Raw genomic sequence first — 14,407 nt, forward strand, 5'->3', positions numbered from 1 at the left:
GTCTAACCAGTACTCTAAAGGGGTTAGGGTGATCCTTAATTCATTAATGTTTTCTATGAAGTTCTTTGAAATCCTCAGATGCAATGCAGTGTGTTACTATCATATATGTCATGAATTATGCCCCAAAGGATCTCACCATGGTATGTTAACTGTATACAAGAATCCCCTCATTACCATCCAAATGCCTCTACCTCTGAAGCATAACACTACAGCTGTTTACCAACAGGCAATAATCCTATAAAAACATTTACTGATCTTATATGAAGAATATTGTGTTCCATTACAAATGCATGTTTCATACCATTTCCAATCTCTGAACGGCTAAATGCCAGGGAACTGCAGCTGCATGCAGAACAACAACAGAGTCTGTAAAATTATCATTTTACCAAAAGGTGTCTGTTTAGCTGGCATCCTAATTTAGTTTACCTCCTATCTTTCACTTCCCTGTATTACAGGAAAGATACCTCGAATTAAAATAATACGATTCCATCTCTCACAAAGTCAAAAATGAAGAAAATTGACAGTTAGAATGGGCAGAAAGTCCCATGAATTGATGTTCTCTAATAAGTGACTCAGGAATCCAACCATCCAAAAACCACTGGAGATGAGAGAACATACGTAGGCTGAAGAAATGAAGACATGCTCATAAAAACTTTTCCTTCCTTTCTTGCCTGCTTTGTGTCTTCAAACATGATACAAGGCACATATATAGTTTTATAAAAACTATCGGTACATATTCACACTTTCTAAAAATGCCTGCAATAATCAAAATATCTTTCCTATTTCCCTATTTGAAATTTCAAGTTGCCTTTGAATTCTGAGTCAGACCAACAATGTGATGGGTACTTTATGCATTACCTATACTGAATGGGATTTATCCCCCAGATAGACAGACATAAACAGAATTTTCTGTTTTCTATTTAATAAATAAATAAATGAATAAATAAAAAGTATTGAGTTAGATGACTGTGCTGGGTACTGTTTGCTCTGTTACTTTCACAGAATCACACAGAATGGATGAGGTTGGAAGGGACCTCTGAAGATCATGTAGTCTAACCCCCCTGCTGAGCAGGATCACTTAAAGCACATTGCTCAGGATGGCATCCAGGCAGGTTTGGAATATCTCCAGAGAAGGAGACTCCACAACTTTTCTGGGCAACCCATTCCAGTGCTCTGTCACCCTCACAGTAAAGAAGTGCCCCCTCATATTCAGCCGGAACCTCCCATGCTTCAGTTTGTGCCCGTTGCCTCTCATCCCCTGCTGAGAATAACTGAAAAGAGACCGGCTCCATCCTCTCGACACCCTCCCCTCAGATATTTAGATACATTAATGAAGACTCCCCTCACTCTTCTCTTCACGAGGCTAAACAGGCCCAGTTCCCTCAGCCTGTCCTCGTATGACAGATGCTCCAGTCCTCTAATCATCTTCGTAGCCCTCCTCTGGACTCGCTCCAGTAGCTTTATGTCCCTCTTGTACGGGGGAGCCCAGAACTGGACACAATACTCCAGGTGTGGCTTTACCAGGGCTGAGCAGAGAAGGATCACCTCCCTTGAACTGCTGGCAACACTCGTCCAAATGCAGCCCAGGATACCATTGGCCTTCTTGGCCACAAGGGCACACTGATGGCTCATGGTCAGCCTGCTGTCCACCAGAACTCCCAGGTCCCTACCTCTGCAGAGCTGCTCTCCAGCAGGTCAGCGCCCAGCCTGTACTGGTTCTTGGGGTTATTCCTCCCTAGGTGCAGGATCCTGCACTTGCCTTTGTTGAACTTCATGAGGTTTCTCTCAGCTCAACCCTCCAGCCTGTCGAGGTCCTTCTGAATGGTAGCACAGCTCTCTGGGGTATCAGCCACTCCTCCCAGCTTTATGTCATCAGCAAACTTGCTGAGGGTGCGCTCTGGTCTATCATCCAGGTCGTTGATGAGCAAGTTGAACAAGACTGGACCCAGTACTGACCCCTGGGGGACACCTCTAGCTACAGGCCTCCAACTAGACTGCACCACTAAGCACAACCCTCTTTCATTGCAGTCGTTAATGACTTTTTTAATGGATACTGGTCAGGTTTCTATCCACTGGACCAATACATTCTCAGCATGTAGGATCTACTCAGTCTGAACTCTGTAATGGGATCAGGACAAAATGTCAATCATGAAATAAAATTTATAGTTAAATACAAATATGCACAGTTCTTCACTACTCAAACATACTCTGTTTAGTGGTACCTTGGCTGAACTGCCCTTTTTGTTTTCTCAGAACTAGGGTCTTTTTGGTGGATTTTTGTGATAATGCATAAAATGCCATTCGAAACTAAACATTCTTAAGGTAGCAGAAGGATAGGAATATTACAAATCCAACTCAAATAAAGCCAGACAATCGTGGAAAAAAATCAAGCCTATAAAACTTGCATCAGCTATATAAAGGGACAGCTTGTCAGCTTCAGTAAAGTACTGCCTATTTACCAGTAACAATCTTGGCCAGAAAGTACTGATATGATTGTATTTCTAAGGAAAATATTTTGACCATGTTTATAGCACATGGCTTACTGATACTGAGATACATGCACTTGTAACTGCTATTTTGTGCATATGAATTAAAGAAAATATTTTAAAAGAATTTATATGAGGTTGCTTCTGCATCTCTGAGCAACTTTCTTTAGGCCAATTTGCCAGTATTTTTTAAAAATATAATAATAACAAACAAACAAAATTCCTTCCTTTAGGCTGTATGAAGATTCCCAGAATCAGGAATTGTGTGTAGGTTTACATTATTACACATACAGTCTGCTACTATGCAAGAGCTACTAAATGTACCACATTAAAAAAAAAAAAAAAAAAAGGAAACAAAACGAAAGAAACAACCCAGATACAAAAAGAAATATTCAAAAGAAAATTAAGAATGAAAGAAAAATTTTACACACCCCAATGAGGCAATGAAAGTACAGTAATACTGCTTACTTCAAGTAATTGTGTTATTTCTCCCACAATGGGACAAGCATAATACTAATATCATCTTTGAAGCATGTTCTTCTGTTGTCTGTAGTTCCGTAACAGTGATGTCAGAATCATCACACGTATGAAATAATTCATATAAGTATAGCTGTCCAAGGTAATAATTCAGTTACGTGGTAATTAACTACAAAAAGACATCTAATTATAAGTTATGCTAGAATTTCTTTATTGCATGCCTATATTCTAACTAAAGAACAAATCTGAACTTTGTACATTCTTTCTAACACCTTTTAAACCATTCAGCTCTTCCACCGCAAGAAAGTTCTTCTCACACACAGCCCTGATTCATGAATACTGAAACCAATAAAGGTTACCACCTTCACCATACATTAATATAATATGTTGGGAGATATCAGTCAAATATAGACAGCACTTTGAAAGACACTAAAGAAAGACGCAATACTTCAATACAAATGGAAAAGAGCATTTCACCACAATCATATTTAATAGAACAAATTATCAATATGAGCTGATAATAGAGCAATCTTTTTCCAATTGAATAAAGTCACCTAGTTACTTCCACTTAAAAATCATCTTAAAGAATGTTTTCATCTGTTCTATTAACACCAGATTTTTAAGTCAGTCTTTTATCACAAGCAATATTAAATGGACAATTTTAGAATCTCGTGATACCTCTCTTTTAGTATCTTACTAGAAATTAGGTAACAACAGAGAGTTAAAACATTTGCATTTCTCAACCTAGAGACAAGATACAAGAAGAAGAAAATGAAAAATCTATTGGTATTTCATAGTTAATATTAAAATGGCATTTGAAGAGCATTTTCTTAATGGTTGCATACAAAATCTAAGCAACATGGAAAATGTCCTTTTAATAATCTTGTATGTAACCCTGTAACCACAAATACATGATTTCAGGGGAAAAAAAATGTTTATTCACCTGAAAGCGGGATATTTTTATCAATATCAGTGTTAACATTCCCACCTCTCAACTCTCATATTCAACCACAAGAGATGGAATTGATCTGCCTTAACTTTTTATAGAAAAGTTAGATGTCTAAATCTGTGCTGATCACCTTAAGCTTCCCTTATTGTCATTGACAAGCAACAGGCATCTCCAAAGGTGGATTCTTCTCATCTTAACACAGGCATAAAATGAGGCTGGGTGAATCCTCCTCTTGAAGCATCCATCTTTCTTCATTGCCTAAAGATATCTACAGTGACCAGCTCAGACTTAGAACACCAAGCTTCCTAGACGGCTAAAATCAGGAAAAATTAATTCCACTCTTGATATCATTCTCAAAGAGTATATGATCAAAATAAGCACAAGATACAGAAAGAATTCTTAACAAGCATAAAAATAAAAATGCACTGTCCCAGAAAAATGCAAAAAACAAGTCCCTTTTGTGAAAATAACAGGGGATCTGTACATTTGAAATGTCACATGGTGTTTGATCTCCACTCCAGGACAGACTCAATCATTTCTAGAAGCTTAAGAATACACAGCGTATTTTGAGAATATGCTGACAACGTAATATGCCTCTTCTGATTATGAGTAAGCACCGTCTTGCAAAAGCTTATAATTCAATGCAATACTTCAATGATAGACATTCAGAGGCATTGCAAAAGGCACATCTTATAAACCATTGAAGCTTCACTCTTGAATTTCAAGCCCTTCCTCAAAATCAAAGTGAAGAGTTCATAGAATTCATAGAATATCCTCAGTTGTAAAGGCCCCCACAAGAATCATCAAGTCCTACTCCTGGCTCCACACAGGACTCCCCAAAAATGCAAACCTATGCCTGAGAGTGTTGTACAAACACTTGAACTGCAGGCTCAGTGCCATGACCACTGTCCTGGGGAGCCTGTCCCAGTGCCCAACCACCCCCTGGATGAGGAACCTTTCCCTAATACCCAGCCTGACCCTCCCCTGTCCCAGCCCCATGCCGTTCCCTCGGGTCCTGTCGCTGTCCCCAGAGAGCAGAGCTCAGCGCCTGCCCCTCCGCTCCCCTCGTGAGGGAGCTGCAGGCCGCCAGGAGGCCTCCCCTCAGTCTCTTCTCTGGGCTAAACAAACCAAGGGACCTCGGCTGCTCTTCATGCGTCTTGCCTTCTGGACCTTTTGCCATCTTTGTAGGCTTCATTTGGACACTCTGATAATTTTATGTCCTTCTTATATTGTGTTGCCCAAAACTGCACACAATACTTCAGGTGAAGCTGCACCAGCTCAGAGTAGAGTAGGACAGTCACTTTCCTCGACTGGCTAGCAATGCCGTGCTTGGTGCACCCCAGGGTATGGTTGGCTGCCAGGACACACTGCTGGCTCATATTCAACTTGCTGTCAACCAGAACCCCTAGATCCCTTTCTGTGGGGCTGCTCTCCAGCCTCTCAACCCCCAAGCTGTACATACATATCTATGGTTGCCCTGTCCCTGATGCAGAATCTGACACTTGCTCTTGTTAAACATCACGCAGTTGGTGATTGCCCAGCCCTTTAATTTGTTGAGATCTCAAGATCTGTCAAGAGTTACTAGACCTTTTTTTTAGAATTGACTTTTTTTTTCTCTTTCTCAGAAATGATGTATCTCACAGAAGATTTTGCAAAGATATTGAGCCTACAGCAAAACTGTGGATGGAAAATGTGTGCAAAACTAATCCAAGCTGAAATTTAAGAAAATATAAATTTAAATAAATAGTTCCTTTTCCTAATTGCCTCTAATTAGACTTCAGAAAGATATATATTTCTGTTGTGGACTACTAGACCTCTTCTCTAAAGCTTTGCCCCTACTTTTATCTATTTTTTTTTCAAACACAAAATGATATTAAAATGTATCTTCTATTTCATGCATCAAATAAAAAGCTTTGCTTTTTAAACACCTAAAATCCACACCACATTACTGTCCTTCTAATTGTGGTGCTAATTCACAGCTAAAAATTACTTTCACAGACTTCAATCTGATTTTCTTAGTTATACTTGCAAGTCTTTAAATATAACTTAACACATTTCAGAAAGCTCTCAACTTTGACAATCTCTCATCTTTTACAAAAACTTCAGTAAAGCCCTAAAGTGAATAGCTAAATACATCAAAACCGGAAAAATATAAAAAAAGAAGTTTTAGTATATCACAAAATAAAACCTGTATGATTTTGCTTACTTATAAATATTCCCAGAATCACAGAATATCTGATGATGTAAGAGACCTCAGGAAATGATTTAAATCCTTGCTCAAACTGGGCCAGCTAGAATAGATTGCTTGTTGCTATATCCCACTTGGTTTTGTGTATCATCAAAGATGGAGACTTCACAGCCTTATGTAGTCTCCACGACCCCTTTGAGAAACTTGTTCCAGTATTTGACCACCCTCATGGCAAAAAAGCATCTTCTTATGTTTAAATAGAATTTTCAGTATTTTATGTATTCCCATTGCCTCTCATCCTGTCACCCATAGAACAGAACAGAACAGAACAGAACAGAATGGGATAGTTCAGTTGGAAGGGACCTTCAGAGGTCATTGAGTCTACCTGTCTGACCACTTCAGGGCTCACCAAAAGTTAAAGCGTATTAATAAGGTCATTGTCCAAACGTCCAAAATGACAGGCATGGAGCATCAACTACCTCTCTAGGAAAGCTGTTGCAGTGTTTGGCCACCCTCACGGTAAAGAAATTTTTCCTAATGCCCAGTCTAAACTTCCCCTGGTGCAGTTTTGTGCTGTTCTCACACATCTTGTCATCCATTACCAGGGAGCAGAGACAGGCACCTCCCTCTCCATTTCCCTTCTCAGGAAGTTGCAGAGAGCAATGAGGTCGCCTCAGCATCCTTTTCTCCAGACTAGACAACCCAAGTGTCCTCAGCCTCTCCTCACAGGACATGGCCCCTTTTACCAGCTTTGTTGCCCTCCTCTGGACACTTTCAAGGACCTTAACATCCTTGTTATATTGTGGAGCCCACAACTGCACATAAGATTCAAGGTGAGGCTGAGCCAACACGAAATATACCAAGAGAATCACCTTATTTGACTGGCTGGCTATGCTGTGTTTAATGCACCCAAAGATGTGGTTTGCCCTCTTGGCTGCCAGGGCACGCTGCTGGCTCATGTTAAGCCTGCTGTCAACCAGCAACCCCCGATTCCATTCTGCTGAACTGATCTTCAGCCACTCATTTCCCGGTTTGTAACTGTCTGGCATTACTCAGTCCCAGGTACAGAACATGGCAGTTTCTTTTGTTGAACTTCATGCTGTTACTGGTTCTGTCTTCTTTACACCCTTCCATCAAGTATTTTATATCAGAATAAAATGTTATTCAGTATTTGTTGTTCAGCAAAGCGGTGTCTAAATTAGTACAACTGCTAATCATATAATATTACCCAGCTCATAGAACATGCTTGACAAAATCAGACAAGCGTTTTCAAGATTCAGGAATTATGTATGTATATACAGATTATATAGTATCATGCCTATACTATAAATTACTATAAGACATCTATTTACTTACTAGACATTCGTGACCATTTCCTAGAGTTTTGGAGATCTGAAATGTAAGTTATAAATGATGTAAAAATCCTTCATTATCACAGTGTGAAAAACACAACAAAACCTAAGTTCTTCATTAGATAATAAATAAAGGTGGATCACTCAAGTTTTTCCACTCTTAGAAATGACAAAGCACTAACAACTTCTACAAGGCCTGACATTACAGCTCACCAAGCAATTTTAGCTGCAGAAACTAGAGCAGCTGCCAAAAGAATCTATCAAGCCCTCCCCCACACTTTTGGCTGCTAATTTCCATCCCCATTACCCTTTGTACCAGTCACAGCCCTTGGACAGCCATATGTGAGAAGGCTGGGATAAATCCAGCTGAAAACAAAACCATACAAATAATTGGTTATTTTCAGCCAGCTCCATTCTCCAAATTTATTTGTCACATAGCCACATAAACAGCTACACATGATGAGGGAGAACAGCAATACAGGGATGGAAAAAGAATCTGGAAGTGCTTCTTATGCAGCTGTACCATGTTAAAGTGTTCAATGAATACTTTGGCTAAAACTGGTCTGTCAATGGAGAGACACAAGCTATTGAAGGAGTCATACTAAATTCCCTCGACATTACTTTTAGGATGAGATGGGTTGGCCTCTGGAGATGCCTGCTTCTCTCCTGAATGTTAGCAGAATTTTGGATGACTAACTGAGATGTAGCAGCTTAGTTTCCACATAGCTAAATTAACTCAGATCTAGATGAGTAGAAAAGGGTAGAAAACCATGTTTCTGACTCTTTCAGCACTTCATTTCCATTAACAATTTTCATATGTGAAAAAAAAAAAAAAAGAATTGTAGAATAGATTACCATCACACAAATATAGGAGGAGTATGCATTTTCTGGATGCTCTGCAAATTTTTTCTAAACCATATTTTACATCTATAAGCAATAAATTTCAGTGACATGGGACTGTGTTCCTTGTACAAAGCACAAAATTCCCCAGTAGAAACAGTTACAACCACAGCTCCATTATAAATCACTTACATTTCTTTGGAGTCACTTAGTCACCTTGCTGGGTTGTAGGAAGGAACGGTCTTTTCCTCTTTGCTGAAGCTGGTTCTCCTTCCAGACGTGCCTTTCGCTTCTATGGCAAATAAGGACAAAAGGTCCTTGACTTTTGCTTAAAATTATCTACAGGTAAGAAAAGAAAGGAATACATTAAGTACAAGCCTCCGTATTGTGTTTTACAGTAAGGTATTACAATCACTTCTTTAAAAAACACTTCATTACTTTTACAGGGCCATATTCTTATATACTTATGCACTGCATACCTTCGAAGAAATTCCACATTTTACATCTTTCTGTATACCAAGCATCTAAAGTAGTCACTACTCCTAGAGTAGCTGCCTACTCCACTCCTGGGATTTGCAGTAACAAGATTATGTTATTCTAAAAAGTCTAAGTACACAAATTGAAAGATAGTTTCCTATTATTGATTAGTTATTTTGCAACACCATGAAGTCTGGCATACTTTTGGCAGGGTTCATGCAGGCAATCACAATTTGCTGAACACAGGTTCATTGGAAACTATCTTGGTTACCCATTATTGGCAAAAATTCTGATTTGAATCTTCTGTTAAGCAAAACAGCTCTGTATTGCACTGCAACTCAGAAAGTGAGACCTTGGCTTTAGAACGGATAGCTCCATGAAAATATAAACCACTGCTCTGCCAGAGCCAATACAGCACATCAAATGTTAAAAATTACTGAGAAAGGAATAAAGAACAAAGCATAACACATCACCTTCTTCTGTATCAAGCCCCATCTTGAAAAGCCTGCTCATTTCTGGTGCTCAGAACAGAGCAGAGCACAAGGTTCAGAGAAGAAAACATACGTGATCAAAGGCTTAGAATAGTTTCCGGACGAGGAACAATTCTGTACACCACAACTATTCACACGAGAAAATAGACAACTTAAGGGATTATATGACAGAAAAGTACAGCAGCCTGAAGAAGATGGAGAGATTGCACAGAGATCATCTCTTCCCTATTTGAATGCAAAAACTGACTAGTAAAGCTCAGGTTCAGAAAAATATGCAGGAACATCCCCATGATATAGGTAACAGACCTGCAAGCTTCTTCCCAAGGATGCTGTTGATGCAAGGAATTTTCAAAGGGGAAAGTGGAATTATTTTTGGAAGAGAACCTTCACTGGAGATTCTTATATCCATTTCACAATGATATATTCGCCACACAAGAAACACAGTCTAGTCTAACTGACACTGAATGTACAGGCTAGATCCTTTTGAACTGCAAAGTGAATTCCCACCTTTTTCTGTATTTAACTACATTCTTTTGATTGACTTTTCCAAAATAGCCACTCCATAGAAAAAAAAAATCAAATGAGGTAGTAAAGTCTTGCTGTAAAGCAAATTTTTTTGTAGCCTTCCTTTTCCTTGTCCATAGTTCCAAAGTAGCCAGGACAGGGTGCCACAAAGCAAGGTTCTGCTTCTGAAGATTTCTGACAGTTCCCTCCATATGTCTGAATATGCAGCTTCATCCATGGGTTCCCACCCAGTTCAACATGTATAAATGGAGGTCATAGGCATCTGCATGTCCCAAGTTTCATCTCAAACAAAACCTTAAAAATCATATACTCTGTACTCCAGTATCTCCTTTTTTTTTGCTTTTATCTCTAGGATACAGCAGTGTTTTTGCTTTATTTTGGGTAAGTGCAGATCAATTAAAATTCCTTCAGGGAAGCCTTCTGATCCAGCAGAAAGTGAATGACTGTCATCAGGAGCAAACACTTTTTGCTGTCTCAGAATGGCATGTCACTTTTGAGAAAAAAACTCTCTTAATTAATTCATCCATACCCACCAGGTATACCAAAGGAATATAACCAGTCCTTTCTCTTGTCTTGCTAGATACAGATCTCTGTACCTGTGAACTGAGTATCCAGATATGGAGACTTGTGCATTGACATGTTATATGATGAAGCAGCCTACAGCAGCATATAAACATAACAGGACAAAAATAACCTTGTTCAGACATCAGTATGCAACTAAAGTTCCCTTTGCAAAATACACAAATTAATAGCCTAATGTTTCACACAAAATTTTATGTTCACTCAAAATCTATGCACAGACCTATTAACATTCTTTTCAGACCTCACAATGAGGAATTTGAATTACTGCTGCTTTTTTTTTTTGTCAGCTTGATATATCAGATCAAAGTATGTTTAGTGTTCTATCTACTCCCCCTCATCACTTCTACACTCTGCAAAAGAAGAGGCTGCTATGATGTTTGCTGTTATGTTTGCTTCTGCAGCTCAAATGGCTACACTGAAGTTGGAACAAAAATCACTGTGCAGCATGCTAATAATGATCAAAGACCCATGTACTACTGGCCTATAGCAACAATTTAGGCCACCTCTCCCTCTACCATTTGTCCAACTTCTCTATTTAGAATGTAAAATCTTAAGGGTAGGATTATAACTCGTCCAGCTCAAAAGGAATCTAAGTTTTGTTTGATATCCTGCATGTCACTGTAATACTAACTACAAATAAGAGCAAGCAGTACCAAGCAAGAACTGAGTGTCTCAGAACTGATATATGATCAAAGACAAGCGTCTCACAAAATTTCAAAATTTAGAGAAGTGGACTAAAGGCATACTACTGCAGGTAAAATACTATTGCAGGATAAACACTTTAAAAGCAATCTGATACTAATAACAATTCATATTTATTATTACTCCTACTACAACACTAGGAAAGATAAAGCATAAGAGTGTCTTACAAGACAGCTACCTACTGGTTGACAAATAGAAGCAAAGATTCTCATTCTTTCCATACACGGTTTTGAGTTGCAATTAAAAAGTTTACAAGATCTTCCCACTAATGTAATCTTGGCTCTCTCATGCAAGTGCCCATAAAGAGGGGAAAGTTGATATGCAATTATTTCAATTGCAAGTGCTGGGAATCAGCAGTTACCCAAAAATTGGGTAAACCAAGAATGCTTTTTTTTTTTTTCCCCCATTTGTTATACAACCCCTTTGGAAGATTAGATGAGGATTTGTGCTTGCTTTAAAAATGTATTCCGTATATTCCCTAATTCAATTATACCCCTGACGGAAATATACTTGTTTCAAAGATATAAGAAGGTATTTTTACATGAAGAATTTCTTAGCTTGTGTTTTCAATTTCTGAAACAACCTAGTGATACAAGTAACCTATAGGATTAAAGACATATATATTAATTTCGGGCATTAAAAGCTACACTTTTGCATAAACTCATACCATTTCCATAAGTTACATAAGACAAATTGAAAACTATAGACAGTAATGTGAGCTCTGCATTGCTGTTTTGAGACTTTTTTGGCCATTGATAAAAGCCACAGCTGCATTACAAAACATTGTTAAAATACTTTATCCCATGACTGGCAGGTATTCTTACAGAGTATGTTACAAAAAAACATGCTAGAGGAAAAAGTATTTGAGGACTGTTTAATCAAGTTTCCCAATTATTCTGGGAATATTTATCTTATTTATAAAAAATCCAGTGGCTTGGGCCTCTGACTAAATACGCTACAAAACTCCATTTTTGTACATAAGCATTCTACAATTTTACTTTCAATATCTATAGCCTATTGGATGTAACTAAGTAAAAGACTAATGCTGGATTTAGGCTGAAACCATATCATATAAACAACCAGGCACTGGATTGGTTTAAGACTGAATAATATTTACTCTATTATGTAATTGTATAGTCAGTCTAACGTATTATTACAATCATGTGTCTTTACTGTGGTGTTTATCTGAAAGCCTTTACCCAGAAATCTTATCTCACAAAAACATAAACTCACAAAAACAATCAGTGTTTTGCTAGTAAACTTTGGAACCTCTGTTAAGAACGATGTATTAAAATACAGCAACAAAAGAAACAAATATATCTGCGGAAAGGTCCCTTCGAGCTAATCTCCAGTATAATTGTCCTAATCTGGAAACAGCATAAGGAGTAAATAAGAGATCAAACATGATACGAAGAATTAAAGAAATGAAGGTATTATATTGCAAACTTCCCTAAATGTTGTGCTGTTAAACTGAATGAAGTTGTTTGGTTTGTCTGCAATTTAAGGGAGATTAATATGCTGTGATCAAAAAAGCAATACTTCAGAAAACCTCAGAGTTGGCATTACTTCCTTTCTGTTACATATTGAAAAGAGAAAGGTGGGACAAATGATCTATCTACATGTAAAGTGACCTAACACTAGAACCCATGTATCACTGCCTTTAAGATAACTGATAATATTCCCTATACGTTGATACACATCTTTTGCAGAACCTGAAAATACCTATTAAAATATGAAACATTTTCTAATTTAGTCTTCTCATCAGTTGTATACTACAGTCTTCCTCTTCTGGATTTGGACAGACATGAAGATAGAGAAGAATTCCTCATGTTTCTCTTGCAGATATATTTGTTTTAAGATATATTGACCAGAAGTAAAACCTGAAGCTGAATCATAAGAGGATGCAGGGTATGAAACCACAGGTAACGCCTACATCTAAATAACTGCTTGCATGGTCAGCTGTTTGTCATGCCAATGTAAATTCTCCATATGAAACAGAGGATAAAAGACAAAGGCTAACTAGCTATATCAGGCAATCTGCCAACAAAGGTATAACGCTGGCTTTGGGACAATCAGATGGAATACACAGTGAACAGTTGTTAAGCTAACATGCAAGCTTGGGGAGGTTAAACAGCTAGTAGCAACCTTGTGTAGTAGGAATTGTGGCAAATACGGCTGGGAATATTTTTCTTCAGCAATCCCCCAGTGGGAAGCATGCCACCTACTTTCTCTGTTAATCCTTCCAGTTCTGTCTGCCCTTCTCACTTCAGCCTTAGGTTGGCATTCCACACAGGGATCTAGCAGGGATCTTAGCATCTAAAGACGCGAAGGCCAAGCAGATAGGTGTCATTCTAGAAATGCAAGGCCACTCAGAATTTTCTAAGTTAGGGATTTGCAGTTGGTACTGGTACTGACGAGCCTATAGGTGGAATGCAAGTTTCATTTATTACCCCACCTCATTTCTAAATGGTTTTGATACTGATTACTGAGAGATCACTCATCTACACACAATACTTTCACACTACTGCAACAGCCCTAAAACAGAATGGTGCAAAAGGGTTTGATATAAAGGAGGAAATGTGAGAAATTCCATAAAACTTTTCATACATTTTTTTTCATCCTTTTCTCTTTTTTCCTCTCTTTTGCCTCCCACTCTCCCTTTTGCCTCAGATTCTCTCCCCTCCTGCAGCACGATTTGTAAAGAACATCACACTTGCTGGGAGCCAGAAGGGACAGCAGCACAAGAGGCAAGCATTCAATGACAGCCGAGATGCCTCCTTGTCACCTGGGGCAATGCTGGGACATGGGAAGGGCTTGGGCTGGACGGAACAAGGGTCAGAGATTGCTGAAGCCAAAGGTACAAGGGCATGAGATTTGTAAAACACGGTAGGATTGCTAAAATCTGGGGACAGGCCAGATATTTATCTGAGGGAAGCAGAGGATGATTTAAATTGTTACACAAAGCAAGGGAAGCCTAATCTAAAAATGTGTGAAGCAGTGTGCTTAGGGACTTGCTCTTGTGGTTCTACCTGTTTGCTACTGGGAGATGTAAGCAGGAAGACCTCCCTGTGATATCTTCATATCCAAAATTTGCTTTCTGAACTTTGGCAGATTGGAATGTAATTAAACATTCAAATACACTGTGGATCTTTCCAAGAGAGTTTGATTTATTTTATTGTCTTTGCTATGTTGGCTGGTACATACTTACTTCACAAAGTAGTTCAAGTCACCTTTTTGCATCGTCCATTTCATTTTATACATACAGAGCAGGAATTGGTTCAGGGAGATAATGGCAAGATTTCTGGGCAGGATGCAGCTGCAGAACAACTTAAGCCAAT

General features: G+C 38.6%; 1 protein-coding gene across 11 annotated transcripts in view; it reads right to left on the reverse strand.

The window, feature by feature from the left end:
• FOXP2 (forkhead box P2) overlaps positions 1–14,407 on the reverse strand; it is a 441,200-nt gene that overhangs the window by 366,514 nt on the left and 60,279 nt on the right. For 10 of the 11 annotated variants that reach the window (XR_010829081.1, XM_066991473.1, XM_066991518.1 and 7 more), the window contains exon 2: positions 8,485–8,631. The gene's annotated coding sequence lies outside the window, so the exon portion shown is untranslated. Of the gene's footprint in view, positions 1–7,456; positions 7,493–8,484; positions 8,632–14,407 lie in introns of all 11 variants that reach the window. The other variant, XM_066991462.1, reaches the window with a different exon arrangement.

Source organism: Anser cygnoides, chromosome 1, assembly GCF_040182565.1.
Source record: "Anser cygnoides isolate HZ-2024a breed goose chromosome 1, Taihu_goose_T2T_genome, whole genome shotgun sequence".
NCBI lineage: Eukaryota > Metazoa > Chordata > Aves > Anseriformes > Anatidae > Anser > Anser cygnoides.